The 15,689-nt window shown below is 47.5% G+C and overlaps 1 long non-coding RNA gene across 2 annotated transcripts in view; it reads right to left on the reverse strand.

Moving 5' to 3' along the window:
• The window catches only part of LOC112971598, a 59,044-nt gene extending 45,224 nt beyond the window's left edge, over positions 1-13,820 (reverse strand). For both annotated transcript variants that reach the window (XR_003255414.1, XR_003255413.1), the window contains exon 1: positions 13,742-13,820. This is a non-coding gene — a long non-coding RNA (uncharacterized LOC112971598). The remainder of the gene's footprint in view (positions 1-13,741) is intronic.
• Between the last annotated feature and the right edge of the window lie 1,869 nt (positions 13,821-15,689).

The following is a 15,689-nucleotide window of genomic DNA, read 5'->3' on the forward strand; positions in this document are numbered from 1 at the left end:
GCTCAACACAATTCCCGTTTGACTTTTTGGCAAAGATACCTTTGGGGAGAATCACTCGTTCAGTCTAGCACAACCGAGCAACCGTCGCATGGGCGGCTGATTTCTACCTATTTAGGATTTGTCCCTTGATTTAAGTTTGATCAGGTATTTCCACAGCAACAGCCTAAACTTCCAGAGGCCCTTGTACTTCCAAGGCTTCGTGTTCGTGACCTGGAGCAGGACAAGTCCCCGCGGCGGGGGCGAGCGTGCCGACGGGCAGCAGGCGGAGGGATGCAAGCCGGCACTGCCGGCAGGCCGCTCGGCACGGCACGGCACGGATCCACACCGACGTGCCCCCGTCCACGTCCCAGGCACAACCCCCAATCCGAGAACACCAGAGTATTTTTTCTTTTTGAGCTGTAAAGACTTCGCCTTTCTTCAGGATGCAATGAGATTTAAATGCCCGGTGCTGAGGGCGGGAATAGCAGAGGGAAAGAAATCTTCTGGAGAGGATAAATACCCCAGTTCTTTGCATACCTTCACCCTGATAAATAGAGCCCTCACCATACGTTTTATGCAGCCTGCAATCAAGAGTTATCGCACTGCGATGTTCTGAGATGTCTTGCTGCACAGGAACGAGGACGGCGACAAGTCTAAACAAGACCATCTTCAGAGCTGAACCCCGAAGAGCCCGTGCAAGAACCACCATTACATATGCGCTTACAGACTGTTAAGCACCTTTCAGTATTTTAATGAGCATTTGGATTTTGCAATGAATGTTTTCTATTGTGCTACAAGGCCTTTTAATGGCTGTACTGACAGTGAGACACATGTTCGCAGAGGAAACCACTTTCCAGAGAAATAGGGCCCCATCTGAGCAACTTCTACTCATAACAAATGAATCTGATTAGAGAATAGAGAACTTTTTCATCCCTTTCATCCTGGGAGGAGGAGGCTGAAAAAGGATTAAAATGAAAAGTGAGCTCTGGTGCTAGGGAAGTGCTGCTTAGCACATACGCTTCTGCAAGGGATCTGAGCAGCTCCTTTCGCAGAGCGTCAGTACATCTTGAAAAGGCAAAGAGGGAGGTGCAGATTCTTATTCCATTTCCATTTAAAGCGAAGTGTGGGTCCTGGTACATTTTTTCAGGATTCTGGCAACACTCACTGCACTAATGTGCCTCTGTTTTCCCATCATTTTCTATTTGTCTCCTCCTTGAGTTGGCTGCAAAGAGACAGGCCCTTATATTTACACACATTTGTATGCAGAAATAAATAGCAGGAGAGCTGCTACTCCCTAAAATATGACCGTGGAACACACTGTAATCTCTATTAATGATGGTGACTTGCAGGTTGTATAGATTGAAGCAGGGTGGCTGCTTTATAATTGCCTTTTCATACAAGGACGAACACAAAGCTGTAGTCTCACCACAATGTATTTATTTATCTTGGGTTATATCTGACTTGGAAATGCCACCCTGTTCGCTAAATGATTAACAGCTAATAAAATCTTGCAGCCAACTTCTCTGAAAATGCCATTTGGAGAAATAAAACCATCTTCTTTGCACTTTTCCTAGTGTTATGTGCTTCTGTCTTGTTCAGGAAGACCAAGAGTAATGGTCTCTTTACTTTCTCTATTCTGCTTTTTGCTTTACGACTAATCACATGTTTTTGTCAACTTTATGTTGACCCAAATGTTCCCTTTGCTTTGGATGACACAGAAAAAGAACTCTTTCATTAATGGTGCTATTTTCAGGCCTTCTAAGACACCTGTTTATCTGAATTGCACCTCGCATGCCCTCCTTCTGCTTGTCTTGGTGCTATGGCAAGGATTAAGGCAAAAACAGCTCGGAGCCACCGAGCCGGTGGCACCCTCAGGGAACGGGGTCCTGCAGGAATTTGCCAAAGCAGGCAGTGTTTTCTGCAGCTTCAGCCCGGCGGTGAGCTGCCATCGCGCTGGGAGTGGGGTGGTCTGCATCTGTGTGCTCCCCTGCGGTCCTCCAAGGAGAGCACGGGTGTCCCCAGGATCCCCAGCGGCCACCTGCAGCACGTGGACGCTTCGGCTTGCTCTGAGCAACGCGGCAGTGTGAACACCTATCGGCACGGCGGTTCCCCCGAAGACGAGTGCAAACTCCATGTAAGCCCCAGCCCTTGGGGAGCTTTTGATGGAGAATTCCCTTCCAGCAGACTCGCAGCAGCTTCATAAGAGATGAGTGCCCCGGCATTAGCTAGAGGTTTGTTTATCCTCTCTAGGAGTCAATTTATCACCTGGACGTGGTCTGTTTGCAGAGCCGCTGGATGAGACGCCTGTCAGGTCTCCAGGTTCCCAGGACTAGAGTTAATCAATGGCCCAATACTCTTTCGGCCATATCCCACAGCGTGGGACGGAGGCTCACATCCATCAGGCTTCCCCATCGAGCAGCAGACGGGGGCAAGAGTTACGGATGAGAGCACCAGCAGTTTTGCACGCGCTGCAGCTGGGTGGTACTGTTCATTGCACGTGGACATTTTTCAGATCCTCAAGGCAGCAGCTTGGCATTTTAGCCACTGTGAAACTACAGAGCTACATAGAAAACACCAAATACAGCGCGTCCCTTTCTAACACAGCAGTTATGCTGTACTTGTACTGTAGGTTTCACTTGAGAATTAGTAAATGACAACATGTGGTTTACGTTTCTTTCCCCTTCTTCATCTTTGGTTGAGCACTGTCCATTGGCAGCAACTGCAACCTCAGCCCATGGTATGAGGAAGAGGTGATGTATGCATCAATCTCTTTTGTATGTGCCCTAGAACCGGCGTTTTTCATTCCCAATGTAGGGACAAGCGGTTTGAAATAAAGTAACTTTTTACTTTTTTTTTTTTAAATATAGCTGGAGTATGCTTGAAGTCAAATAGAAATACAAAATTTTCTTGCTAATGGCACCAAAGTTTTTTCCAGCAAATTATTCAGTTTTATTAATCACATAAAGATCTACAAAGTTGGTCTTTTAACGTACTTATATAGCTATAAACTTATATTGCTGAAATAATTGCATTTTAATGATTTTTTTATCTTCACATAATTTGTATATTTAACAATCACACCAATAGAGAGAGAGACGCTCACTGCCGCAGCTTTCTGCTCGGAGATTAGGTGCACGCTCACGCCTCATCCCCGCACTGCCGACGAAAGCTTCCTAATTCCCTATTACATGCTCTTAATGGCTTCTGTGAAGATAATCTAGACGTTACAAAGTTCTGGCTGGGTACGCGACAGAGCCAACGCCGCGGTCCGAAACGCTCCGATCGCTCGGGAAGCGCAGGCTCAGTCCTGCCGGCGCATACTTGCTCCTCCGGAAACGCGCTCGGAGGGAGGTTGGTCTGCTGGGACAAGCAGCCAGAGAGCTCTGCTCGCTCACACCCTATGCCGAAGACTAACGCGGGACTTAAAAGCTTTGGATTGCAATGAGGCACTCTTATTTTTACACAGGAAAAAAAAAAAAAAAAAAAAGAAGAACAGAACCGTGTCCTACTTAACTTCTTTATGAAGCACCCAGGGAACCAAAACCGGTTTGGTTGGAAAAAGCCGCTGGCCCAGGCGCGTTTCGGGGCGGCCCCTCTCGAGCGTTTCGGACAAGCCTTGCCCCGCGCCGTGGCTTCCCTCCAGCAGCCGAGGGCTGGGAGCGCCTCGGGGAAAGGGCTCCGGCATCGGGAAGGCAAGGGGCACTTCGCAGCTTATTAGCCGCCTGCATCGGGAAGGAACGGATCCCGATAACCCCACCAGATCCCTCTGCCTAGTCCTTAGGGACTGATGCCCTTCCCAAGCAAAACTTGAGAAACCCGGTCTCCATTCCACTTGGCAATGACAAACACATACCAGTGTTTTAAACAGCCTAATTAAACCTTTAATTGAGATTTAATAAGAGCTATACAGATATTAATTAGCAAAGGAGTGCTATTTACCAACAGTGTATAGGACGCTGTCAACCGCCTTGTAATTAGCAAAAAAGACTCATGCAACAAATGGTTAATCAAGCTCTCAGCTGAGCAGCCCCTGTAATAACTTCTGGTTATTTAGCGAGATCAGAATTACAAGTTGTTAAACTCAGTTAATAATTAGTTTAAGTGGACATTAATTAGCATTAACGAATAATAAGATTCTGTCTTACTACACCCACTTGCTTATCCAGAGACCTCATGTTTAACGATACTGAGATGAAAGCCAGATGAATTAGTAATATTTACAACTTATTTTAAAAAATTGGCCAAGTCAGAAGGAACGAATTAGCCGCTAATTCCAGAAAAGTCAAACGTGTAATTATGCTGCCATCGGGCATCTTGTCGGATATCAAGTTCTTTGCCCTGCCGCTGCCGCCGGCCGGCGCAGGCGCCCTGCAGCTCGCCGCCCCGAGGGCCAACGCACCCCCAGCGCTGCCCCCAGGCAGGGTCCCCTCCGCGGGGCGCCGGCCAGGGGCTCTGCCCCACGTCGCCCCTGCCCCGGGGGGACGCTCGAGGTCAGGAGAAGCAGGCAAGCGCCGAGCCCCGCGTCAGGCAGGGCCTTTGGGGCACGGGGAGCTGCCAGCACCCTCTCAGCTTCCACTGGTCTGTTTTTTTCAAAGCAGTTGAGGTCCACAGGACTCAAGTCTCCCACTGAGCACGTGCTAGAGAGGAGAGGAGAATCAGGCCTCGATCTTTTGCCGGCTGGCAGGAAAGGATAAGTTTTACTGTGGCAGGAGCAAAGCTTTACGCATTTTAGAAGCCTGTCCCTGGCACATGCTGCCCTCTCGAATGGTTGCACCCGGCTCAACCAAAAAGTAATAATAATAAAAAATCCCTGTCAGATTTAAATTGCACATGCAAATAAAACAATTAAGCACCCTAGACAGTGAACTTCAAAACTGAATTCCAAATATATCCTTTCTGTCTTTGCCATAATTTCAAAGTCTCTGCACGTCAGGTTTTGGTGGCGGGGAGGGGAGGGTGCTTTCCCTCTTTAGCAAGCTACCTCGAACATACCCTCTGTTAGCTTATTATGCATACATTTCATTTGTGTGCTTATTTTTATTTAAGCGCTTATGAAGTGACGCACGGCATTCTGCAATCCTTTCAGTTCTGGCCCATTGCACACGTGGAAATGGGGCCATAACACAACACGTTAGGAAGAAGCTTTTCCTTTGTGCCTTAGGAAAGAATCAGAGAGCGGCAAGCTCTATTCGGAGCACGCAGGCACTGTTTTCCACTCTGTGTCTTTTGATGTTTTATACATTTGTCTGGGCTGCCTGCCTGTCATTTGGGCTGGCTTGCAAGTTATCAAAGTTTTATCATTTTCTCAAGTAAAAAGACTCCCCTCCCCTTCCACAGCTTGTCTTTCCAATGCGGTCAAACTGCAAAGACAACCACAAAACCTGCTCCTTTCCTTCCACCTAATGAGCCTCTTTGTGGCATATCTTGTGTAATCAGCCATTAGCTCTTGACTGTGGCATGACTCGGGCCAGGAGATGAAAGCAAAAGCCTTGTTAGTATTTACACGAGGGAGGGTTAGCCACGATAATGCTTTGAACTCGTACAGCACCTTTCGTCTGGGGAGCTCCCAACGCCTTGCCGTTCCCCGGGGAGCCCTGCAACCCTCTGCGCTGAGGACCGATGTGCGCGTTACACGGAGGGGCAGTCAGCCGAGCGCAGCGCTGAGTTAAGCAGGTTTAGAGACTTTGCCCAGCATCTCATGCGCTGCGAGTCAGGGAAGAGCTCAAGGCAGAGCTCAGCCGTGGGGACACCAGCTGCCTGCACCAGAGCATCAAAAATAGGTTGCACAAAAGCTCTCAGCGCACAGCTCTATTTAGTCTCATCGCTGCCCCTTGTCCAGATAAATCTTTTCAAAGATATATTTTCGTACATAATAGGGACGATTTTCTTTGCCTTAAATTCTTGTGTTCCTCCTTCTCTTGTATGCTTGTTACTTGCTCGATCCAAACCAGTTAAAGCTGGCTGCAGCAATTCACCCATAGCGAACGTAAGCGGAGGTACCCCCTAAGACTGGAGTAGCACGGGACTCTTTCTGGTGACTGTTAGGGGTTGTGATTCGGTACCTGTGCTTTACACGCCGTGTTGGGTTTGGACACACCAGCTGATCCCAAGCATTTGTCTCTCTACAGTAAGTTTTCCACATTATTTCAAACTTTGTGTCTTCAAACGTAGCCCACAGAAGACATGCTTTTCTTGGTCTTTATTTTGGCTGCGCTCTCCCGGAATCTGCGACTGGCTGGCACTGCCTAATGCATAATTCTTTAGTCTGACACACACGGCAATAGCTTTGCTTGACATCTACTCTTAATAAATGGAAAAAAAAAAAGCAGCCTAAGCTACCCAGCTCCCAGTTTCTATTACTGCCTCTTGCCAATGCCTACAAGTACAGCAAACTCTTTTAAGACAGATGCAAGTTCAACATACTTTTATACTAATAACACAATGATTTTGCACCTGAAACACATAAAGGGACAGGCCAAAAGGAAGGAGGAACGTAAAGCCACAGGAGCATCTTCCCTCCTAAAACTCAAACAACCCTAACGTTACTTCTTCCTGCAACACAGGCTCGGAGCAAAGCCGAGCGCCCTTGCGCCGGCGTGATGAGGCTAACGGCAGTGACAGTAACTGGACAGTTCAAGTAAGCGAGCAAAGAATCGAGCCTATTGCAGTTATCACGCTTGTTTGGATGGATCTTGGCACTATAATTTTTAAAATAGTCTATTCACACTGACGCTCTTACCCCTTTTCCCTGTGTAATTTTACTTAGGGCAGTTTGGCTCAGAGGGGAGAAGACGGGGAAAATGTCTTCTGATGTAAGGCCTAGCACACTGTGGACAAGGACTGAATTTTCATTACTTCTTAATGAAGATTAGTGATTTTGATACCACTGATCACATGCATTCCCAGAACATTTGATTAACGAGCCCGTTTCTAAGAAGAAATAATAAGCCTGTGGCAAAATTGTGACAGGAACAGAGAGATCTGTCTGCACTTCTCTCCTTTCTCCTAAAAGACCCCGACTGTAAGGAGATTCATAGAGGTTGTAAACAAAAGGCTTGTAATGGTTTCCTTCCACCCATTTCCCTCCCCCTGTCCCCCAAGCTGCTCACATCATTAAAAATTCATCCATTAGCTGCAGATCTCTTGGTCTGGGGTTGCAGGCTGATAATGCTAAAGTCATTCTAAAAATAACAAAAGTGATTTTCAAAAGCTCAAAAAGGGAAACAGGCAGTGGCTCCTGTTGATCATTGTAGGAGTCCTGTGCCATTGAAAAATTAATGCAAGCAACTCGTCACAGGTCTGCACCGAGGGGAACGTGACACCACCCTCTGCAAGCCCTTGCCACACACTGCAGCGAATCGCCGAGCCCGCGAAGCAGGAGGAGCCGGGGAGCGAGGCAGGTCGGGGCCACACTCCTGTGTCCTTGCAGTCGGAAGGAATTACTGAGGTTAAACCCCCCCACGTACTGTCTCAGATATGAAGGTCCTGAAAGGCTTGTATCAATTCTCATTTAAACTAAGATACCTATTTTTACCCTAGGTTTTATATGAGGAACTTGCATTTGGACTTGCAGCAGTGACTACCAAGGGAAATTTTATTTATCCTTTCTTGTACCACAGTAACAAAACAAGCTCAGTGGGAATTGTCAATTCCATTAGAAAGTGACAAAAAGTGCTGAAAGAAATCAGTTCATATGGTGCAGTGGAATTAGCTACCAAAGGGTATGCTGCGCCCACGGGTTTATAAAACACAAGGGGGATGCAATATTTAGGAGAAAAACAAACTCTCCAGGATTATTACAATGGTTTTGTATCTTTTTTAACCTCAGGAATGTAAAGGTCATGCTTTCGGGTTTAATGCCATCTCTGGACGATCACAGTGGAGAAAGCGAAAGGCAAAGGTTTCTGGCAGCAGACTGGGCCAGCACTGACTGCGTGAGGTTTTCTGTAACTCCCTGCGAAGCGGTGAGGCCAAGTGCTGTCGGAGACAGATACTGCTTTGGACGGACACTTGTTCTGACCCAGCCGTGCAGTTCTTGTTTCTGGTGAGTGAGAGCGGGCAATAAAGGTGCAATTATGTTGAGACACAGAAAGAAAGAAGATAAATTATGGTCTTGCATTTATATAGCCCATTTCATCCCAAACCATTGAGTTAACTGATTGATATACAAATTACATTTTGAGAGATCACTCTATCCATCCCTGACATGCAGATATATATAACATAATCATCATTTTTTAAAGCAAACTTACTTATTAATGCAAACCCTACAATTGGGGCGAGCTCTTCTGGGCAAAGATGAATCAGAAGTGACAAAACGCCACAATCTCGTGATGAGCGTGCTTAAGAATGAATGGAATAATTTAGTTACTTAGATCCCTTCAACAAGATAAGTTCAAAGCCAAACAGAAAGTGTCTGTCTTCTCTAAGGATTCAAAACAGGCTTTGCTAAAATGTAATTAAGTGCGAAGTCCCTTGAAATCAATCACTTCCAGAAACTAATATCTACCTTGCTGATTAGAAGGTGGGTAAGCCAGGGGCAATTAATGCATTACTATGAAAATTGTTAACCATGATAGCAACCAGTTTTGATGGGATAATTGCTCTGAGAAAGACTACTTGATGGTTAATATCAGAAGAAGTGACGTATCTGGAAGAGGGGAATCAGCTATGTAAACTGCAGCTAATTAAAAGTGACCTGATTCTTGTTAATACTATATTTGATCAGATGCAAACTTGAACCTGGGAGGCTAATTGGGAGCGTCAGCATGTTTCAATCCAACGTAACGCCAGCTTGGAAGTTTTCTGGCTCATTTCAAACAGGGGAAAAAAGTGGTAGTGGGGGGAATTAATCTCAAACAGGCACAGCTAGCCTCCTGGATGTCTGCAGGTTTTGGAAGGTTAAATCCCATCTCCTGATCAAGCTGCTTTTCAGGCTGCCGCGGAGGTTAACGTTCATCGCCACCTGCCAACTTCAGCCTAAACAGGTCAGAACTGTTTTGTGGAAAAATGCTTACAACTGTGGTGTAATTTGAGCTGTGAATTTGTCAACCAAACTCACTTCAGCAACTAGAAATGAGCTCAATACAAAAATTAAACCCATCATGTTTAACTGCTTCGAATAACGTGTTACACTTCTAAATTTTCCAGCATGTGTTTGTTCAGTGTGGCTTGGTGGAAGTGTCAGGGAAAAATGTTTGTTTTTCATACTCCTGCAGCTAATGACCAATTTTCCACAAATCATAACAGTCTTACACCATTAGGTTTTATAATTAAGTCCTTATTACGTGATCCTGTTTACTCAGCACACACAGGAATTTGACAGCCATCCCGCTCTCTGTCAGGTGGTCCAGAAATGACTCGTGCTGCAGCACAGCTTTACAAATGACGGCTCGGTTCCTCCAATAGAGAGCCGAAGATCGAGGCTCCAGGCAGAGGGAGGGAGGGAGGCAATTCCAGCAGGAAACAAAGTAATCCCGACGCTTAACCGATGCCGTAACCGATGGGAGTCAGCGTAGCCCTATCCATCTACTTCAGCCAAGAGTTTCCACACTGGAGCACGGCCGGTGGAGATGCACCATTTACTCCTGCTGAAGGATTAGTTCTGGTTTCTGTCTCGTCCATCTGTTCGAGGAGGGGGGACACCCCATCCACGTCCCCAAGAGGCAGCATGTAGTGGGTGAAGGAGCTGCCCAGCTGCGATGCTGACGTTTATCAAACAGGGGATTGCACGCGCTCGGAAAAGGGAGCCTGGAGCAGAACCGCCGGGGTCCCGGCAGGTTTGCTGGCTGTATTCATCCCCTGGGAAAAGATCTCACTTCAAGTTTTCCCACTGACTCTTGTTCTGAAATCAGTCTTGCCTTCATGGCAACCACAGAAAAACGGGAGCTTTGCTAGTTGTGAATAAACGCGTAGGCGATCCACAGGTCAATGAATACTCAGCCCAGACGTGGGACAACAGCGGCAGCACTTCTTTATGGACAACCGAGGGTGGAAGGTGCGGATCACTGAATTAGTCATTAATTGAGCATTATACTGCTATTTATATGGCTGGACAAATAATGACATAAAAGCAATTGCGAACAATTTATCGAACAAAAATATCAAACTTATTTGTGTAAATTGTTGGCAATAAATAATCTGACCAGCCCTCATCAAGCCCCCTGTGCATTTCCCAGGAAGGCCGGGAGCTGCTGTGCAAGAGGCCCTTCGCGGCGGGTCCGAGCTGCGGCCCTCGCGGCGGGCAAGGACTGGCCACGGCGCGCGCCACGGCCACCTCTGGGAGCAGAATTCGGGAACCCGCATTCCACTGCTAAGCGCGGAGTTGCAGCCTCTGAGGGATGTCTGCGTGGACATCTGCAACCCCACGGCAGACCTGGGCCTCTGCTATGACTTGCTTTGGTGCTTCTTCAAACCTGACTCGAGTCACCTCTGCGATTCTCAGCCAGAGCACGTGGAGCTACGCAGGCATGCAAACAGGGTGGACCTGCCTCACTGGTTTCACACCATTTTACATCTTATTTCAGTGGATTCAGAGCAGCATAAAGCTGGTGGGGCAGAGTGGAGAAGCTGAACTGGTAGATGTATTTACACTGTGATGTACTGCTCAAGATGAATCTCAGCTTTAAAACCTTTAACTCTTTTTGACAACAAATTAGTTTCAGAACAAGGGCTCCTGCTCTCTCTCAAAATATAATCTTTGCTTCCAAATTATTCATCTTGCCAGAAGCTGTTGCTAACAAAAAAGCAAGTTGTTAATGGTTTGTATAACGTCTTGTTCCTTCTCAGTTTTCTTCATAGAAAATTCTCTTTGTGACTTCAGGGTAGAGACCAACCTTTCCAGCACACTAATTGAGCAAAGCAGCCCAGGCTTTTGGGGAGAAGGGGCTGGACCTCAGTTTGAGGGATGCTTTGCAGGACCCATAAAGGCAGCATTTCTTGCACCTAAGCGCCAGGCTGAGCACGGTCTCTGCAGGAGGCCTTGGGCTTTTTAACGTTCTGCATCAACATTTCTTGCCAGTGAGGCCCCAAGGTCAGAGACCCTCTGTGAAGATTCTGCTACTAAAACTATCCCTGAAAGGTGCTTCAGTAGACAACAAACTCTAAATCCTTAAACCTTCTTTTCCGTCTTTCCCCCGAGCCGTACTACCATTGATTTTCACTGATACATTACTTTAAATATTCAAGAGCTGTTCCGAAAATGCATATGAACACTCCTGCCTAGCTGTAAGAGCAAAGACCATTTCCTCGGCATCCAAATGCATGTCAAAAGCCATATGGAAATCACAGTGAGAGAGCAAAAAGGAGCAACAAAACAGATGAATAAGCGTTAAGAAATTGAGCCACTGAGTCATAACATGCTGGGAGCTGGTGAAAGGCGCACGACATCCAGAGCAGGAGCAGCCAGAGTCCCATGTGCAGGCAAGGATGCAGGAAAGGGAAGGTTACACACAAGGGAAGGGAGCAAAAACTCTCCCTTCATTGCTTATATGATTATTTGGGGGGAAAAAAAAAGGGAAAGGACAAAGATATTCAGTAAAATTGAAAAGAAGTCTGTTGTAAAAATTCTGGCAGTTCATGGAAACATCAAGTTTTATGTTCAGACACAGAAAAACCATCGACGGGGAAACCATCGACGCGTTAGGCCGGCGCTTAACGGAAGAGGGGGGCCACATCCTGCACTGCTGCTCTCACCCGCGCGAGGCACCGACAAAATCCCTGGGGTTGAGTTTACTGCGAGCACGAGGAAGCTGCAGGAAGCTCCCGTGCGCTTTGCCAGGATGCAGCAGGGTTGCGGTACCGCAACAGCCGTCTCGCGGCTTCCCTGCTCGGGACAGGGCTTTGCACCGGCAAGCTCAGGTGCAGCCGGCAGCGCCGCGCAGGCACGGAGCTCACGCAAAGGTTCCGGTTCCCTGAATTGCTCAGGGAGAGAAAAGCAACTTTTTAAAACGCCGGCACAGCACACAGGGCACCGAGAGGCATGCCAGGAGCTGCCGCGGCCAGGATCGCGGGGCCGTCTCTGGCGGAGAGGCATCCCGCTCGCTGACGGCGTCTCCAGCCTTAAGCGACCCCGCAGAAGCCCATGTGGCTTCACGTTCTGAGAAGCCGGAGGATGAATTTTATGCAAGTCAGGAAGCACGGGGACAATTTTTCCCTGTAATTGTTTGCTGCTTGGCTAGCTATTGATTACCTTTTTTGCAGAGTTGCTATTTGTTTTTCTTTGCGATATATTGGCTTCTTGTGGCTTTTAATCAACTATAATTGATTGTAATTACCACTAGCTGCTCTTGAGCCTGCCTGGCTTATTCTGTATGTTCGGAGCAGGGATCCGCTCGCTCCGCACGCGCGCGGTACCTGGCACAGCAGAGATGCCTGCTTCACCCACCTGCCTCCTTCCCCAGCCAAACCCCTTCCGAGTCCGAATGTCAAGACAGGCTGTACTAGCTGGACATGGAAGCAGAAATCAAGGCATTTCTCCTAGAAGTTCCCAATAGCTGTCCACTGCTAGCAGAGCATGAACTGTCATCCCAGCTCCTCGCTCCACTTTTGAAGAGAGCCTGGGAACTTCTGGTGAACCTGAACATAGTCCCTTATGCTGTTGATCCTTTAAGAACTTATTACTTGCTAAACATGGAAATTCCAGCAGGTGTTCCAGCTGCAGCTAGAGCAATGCTAGGATAAGACTTCTATCGGCTTAATGATTAATTGTATCCAGTAGAAAATTATTCCACAGGCACAACGATCAGCTTTCAGTGTTTCCAAATGTTAGTTTCTTCTATAAATGGGTGTTAGCAGAAAGCAGATGGCAAAGATAATTCACTGTCTAGTGTACTGTCCTCACCCTATTGTCTTTGCCTATTGCTGTGAACTTCAGTCAGGATATATTTACAGATATCTCTTCAGCTGCTGGATAGCTAGCTGTGACAGGGTGTGATTTATGGTTATTTTGGCTGCAGTTTTAATTATAAACTTGTTGTTCTGTGATTCAGTTAGAGATTAGACAGCTCCTGGGGAGGCTGAGAGCAAGGGGTTAATTCTGGAGTCCTGCTCAGAGCAACAGTGCACAGGTTCAACTCTTTCTACCCAGGCAGATGCTGGAAAAGAGCAAACACTGGAAAAGGGCATTAACTTCCCTCAGGGGCTTTTAGGCTTTTTAATCACCTACTTTGGCTACCTCAGTGAAGGTTCGACCACCTGTGAACTGAGAGGGAGCCCGAGGCATATAAAAGACTGTCCTTCACCCTTCTAGGGCCGCAAGTGCCCTGCAACTCCTGAGGTTAACGTTGGACTGAGGGATGGTCCTTGTACAACACCGCGTGGATCCTGTCTAGACTGCCCTGGTGCAAGGAGGTTTCAGCTACCTGGAGAGCCCTGCGTCACCTGCGGCCTCGGCCCAGGGAAGGGCACGGACACACGGGCAGGTCGGAGCCCAGCTGCCGTTTCCCACAGCCGCCCAACCCGGATCGGAGCAATTTGCTAGGAGCTTATCTCCGAATTCAGCACGCTCCCATTTCTCTTTGGTGTCCCTTGAGTTAGGCAGTCTCTTGTGTATGGTTCTGCTACAGTTTCCCAACTAGATTACAGCTTGGTTGTGTTTCTTCGTTCATCCTCCTATGGTGCTCTCCTCTGCGGGCCTTTCTCAGCAAGGCCACCCACCACACAACAGCTTCTGCAAACCGAAGACAGAGTTGTTCCCGCTAGTCACTCCTCTGCCCCTCCAAACACCGATCATTGAAGAAGTGCAAGCAACTTTCACACTCACCAGCTGAGATGTCACGGAGACTTTGAGACACGCCAACTCCTTTTCAGCTTGTGAGACAAGACACCAGCAACCAGGGGAGGCTTAAAGGAGAGAGGAAGGAAACCCCCCAAACTAAACACAACCAGCTTCCTTCCTGGCTCTGCCCAGGGCACCAGAACTGAGAGGAGACTCTGCTTTCACCTGCTACAGTGTGAAAACATGCAGCTGCTTCATTACTTTGATTTCTGTGACAGCCTATTAAAGATTATCACTGCCATCTGTTCCCTCTGCTAGGTGAAGGACGGGCTCCCTGATTGCTCCGTAGTGAGAATTCAGCTGAATGTGGAATATGTCCATGCAAGTCATAATTAACCTTGACCACAGCAGCTCCAGCCTGCAGTAGGAGCTAAAGCTCTCTGCAGGACACGCTCGCAGAGACTCCACCAGCTTTAACAGGGAGCGATAACCTCTCTTCGGGTCTGCCGAATTGCCCTGCAGAATTCGGAATGGGATAGCATTTCCTATTAAATTTTCTGGGATGGTTATCACTATCTATTAAATACTGTACATCTGTGGAGTAATTTCTTCTGAATACTATTGCATTCCACAGAAACCGGCCAATTTAAATGATACAAGCAGAAAATCCTCTGGGATACCTTGTGCATACCTGCTGTGCAGGCTGTAACCGGGTTTGAAGCAACACTGAAGTCTGTGGGACCTGAGGCTGGTATGGGGATCTTTCTGGACCAGCATTCGCAGGACAAGGCTTGAGCTGCTCCTTCTCAGCACTGCTGAGTACTCCTGCACGCTGCTGCTCCTCATGAATCAAGCCCCTCGCGTCCCATGCACCTGCACGCGGTTCAGCCTACGTGCTTCCTGCGCGAGGAGTCAGTTGTGTGAAAGGAAGCACAGAGGACATCGCAGGGTGAAATCAGCAACGGAGGCAGCGAAATGCCTGCCTTTCCTCAAGAAAGAAAACCCTGCCATTAAAAAGAAAAACAGACCACACCAGGGATTGGTAGAAGGTACACAATGAAGAGACATATGAACACTTCATTTCACATCCCAAGCTCCGGGAAAAATAAAAACTGAACGCTGCTCTATCTTCGACTTGAAAGTTTTTTTTAAAAAAAGCATTTCAAAATTTCTGACCAAACCTTGTTCCCTTCAGTGCTCCAGCTGTAACTTTTTCATGGTGCATAAGCATATCCTTCATGAAATTCAGATTTGACTGCTCCTGAACGTGGAGTTCAAAGTCAAAGTCTTGAAGTACATGTATACCACAAAGAAAGAGAAAATTCTCATATTCTCAAAGCCAACGTGTAGGGCTCTCTAAGGCCAAATAGCCTGCGTAGGATGTCCCTCGCTAGTGTAATACAAATAGAAGCCTATTTTTGTGTAGCATTAAGTTTTGGAGACAATCCAGTGGCAGCTATTACATTCCACGTTGACTTCAGGCTGACTCATATCCTTAACTCATACATGCCATTGTCTTTATTCAGATTTCCCATTCATATTGCAGGCATCTGACATTGGTTAATTACAGCTTTTTGTCAGTGAATATTTCTTTTGTTTCTCCCCTTTATATTTAGTACGCTTACAAAGGGGTAACGCAGGCATTAATGAAGATGTTCTAATTGCAAAAATCTGCAGTAGTGCTAGAGGGGAATGGAAAAAAACCCTTCGTATACTGTAAACAGAGAGGCTGAAAGCTGGGACCATCTCCTGCTCCAGCAGGAGGTCAACCAGCCCCAGTGCCCGGCAGGCTCCAGCCGGCCCCACGTGAGCAGGGGTTGGACCAGGAGGTCTCCAGAGGTCCCTGCCAGCCCCAGCCGTCCATGAGCCCATGCACGACCCTCAGCCAAGGCCAGGAGCTCGTTCAGTCTAAACGCAGGCATTGCCAACAAGCCAATATCACACCTGCAGGAGGAAATGGGGTAAAGTCACCACCCAACTCACAGTTTGCCTC

This window comes from Apteryx rowi, unplaced genomic scaffold, assembly GCF_003343035.1.
Source record: "Apteryx rowi isolate R43461 unplaced genomic scaffold, aptRow1 scaffold_45, whole genome shotgun sequence".
In the NCBI taxonomy this organism is placed as follows: Eukaryota; Metazoa; Chordata; class Aves; order Apterygiformes; family Apterygidae; genus Apteryx; species Apteryx rowi.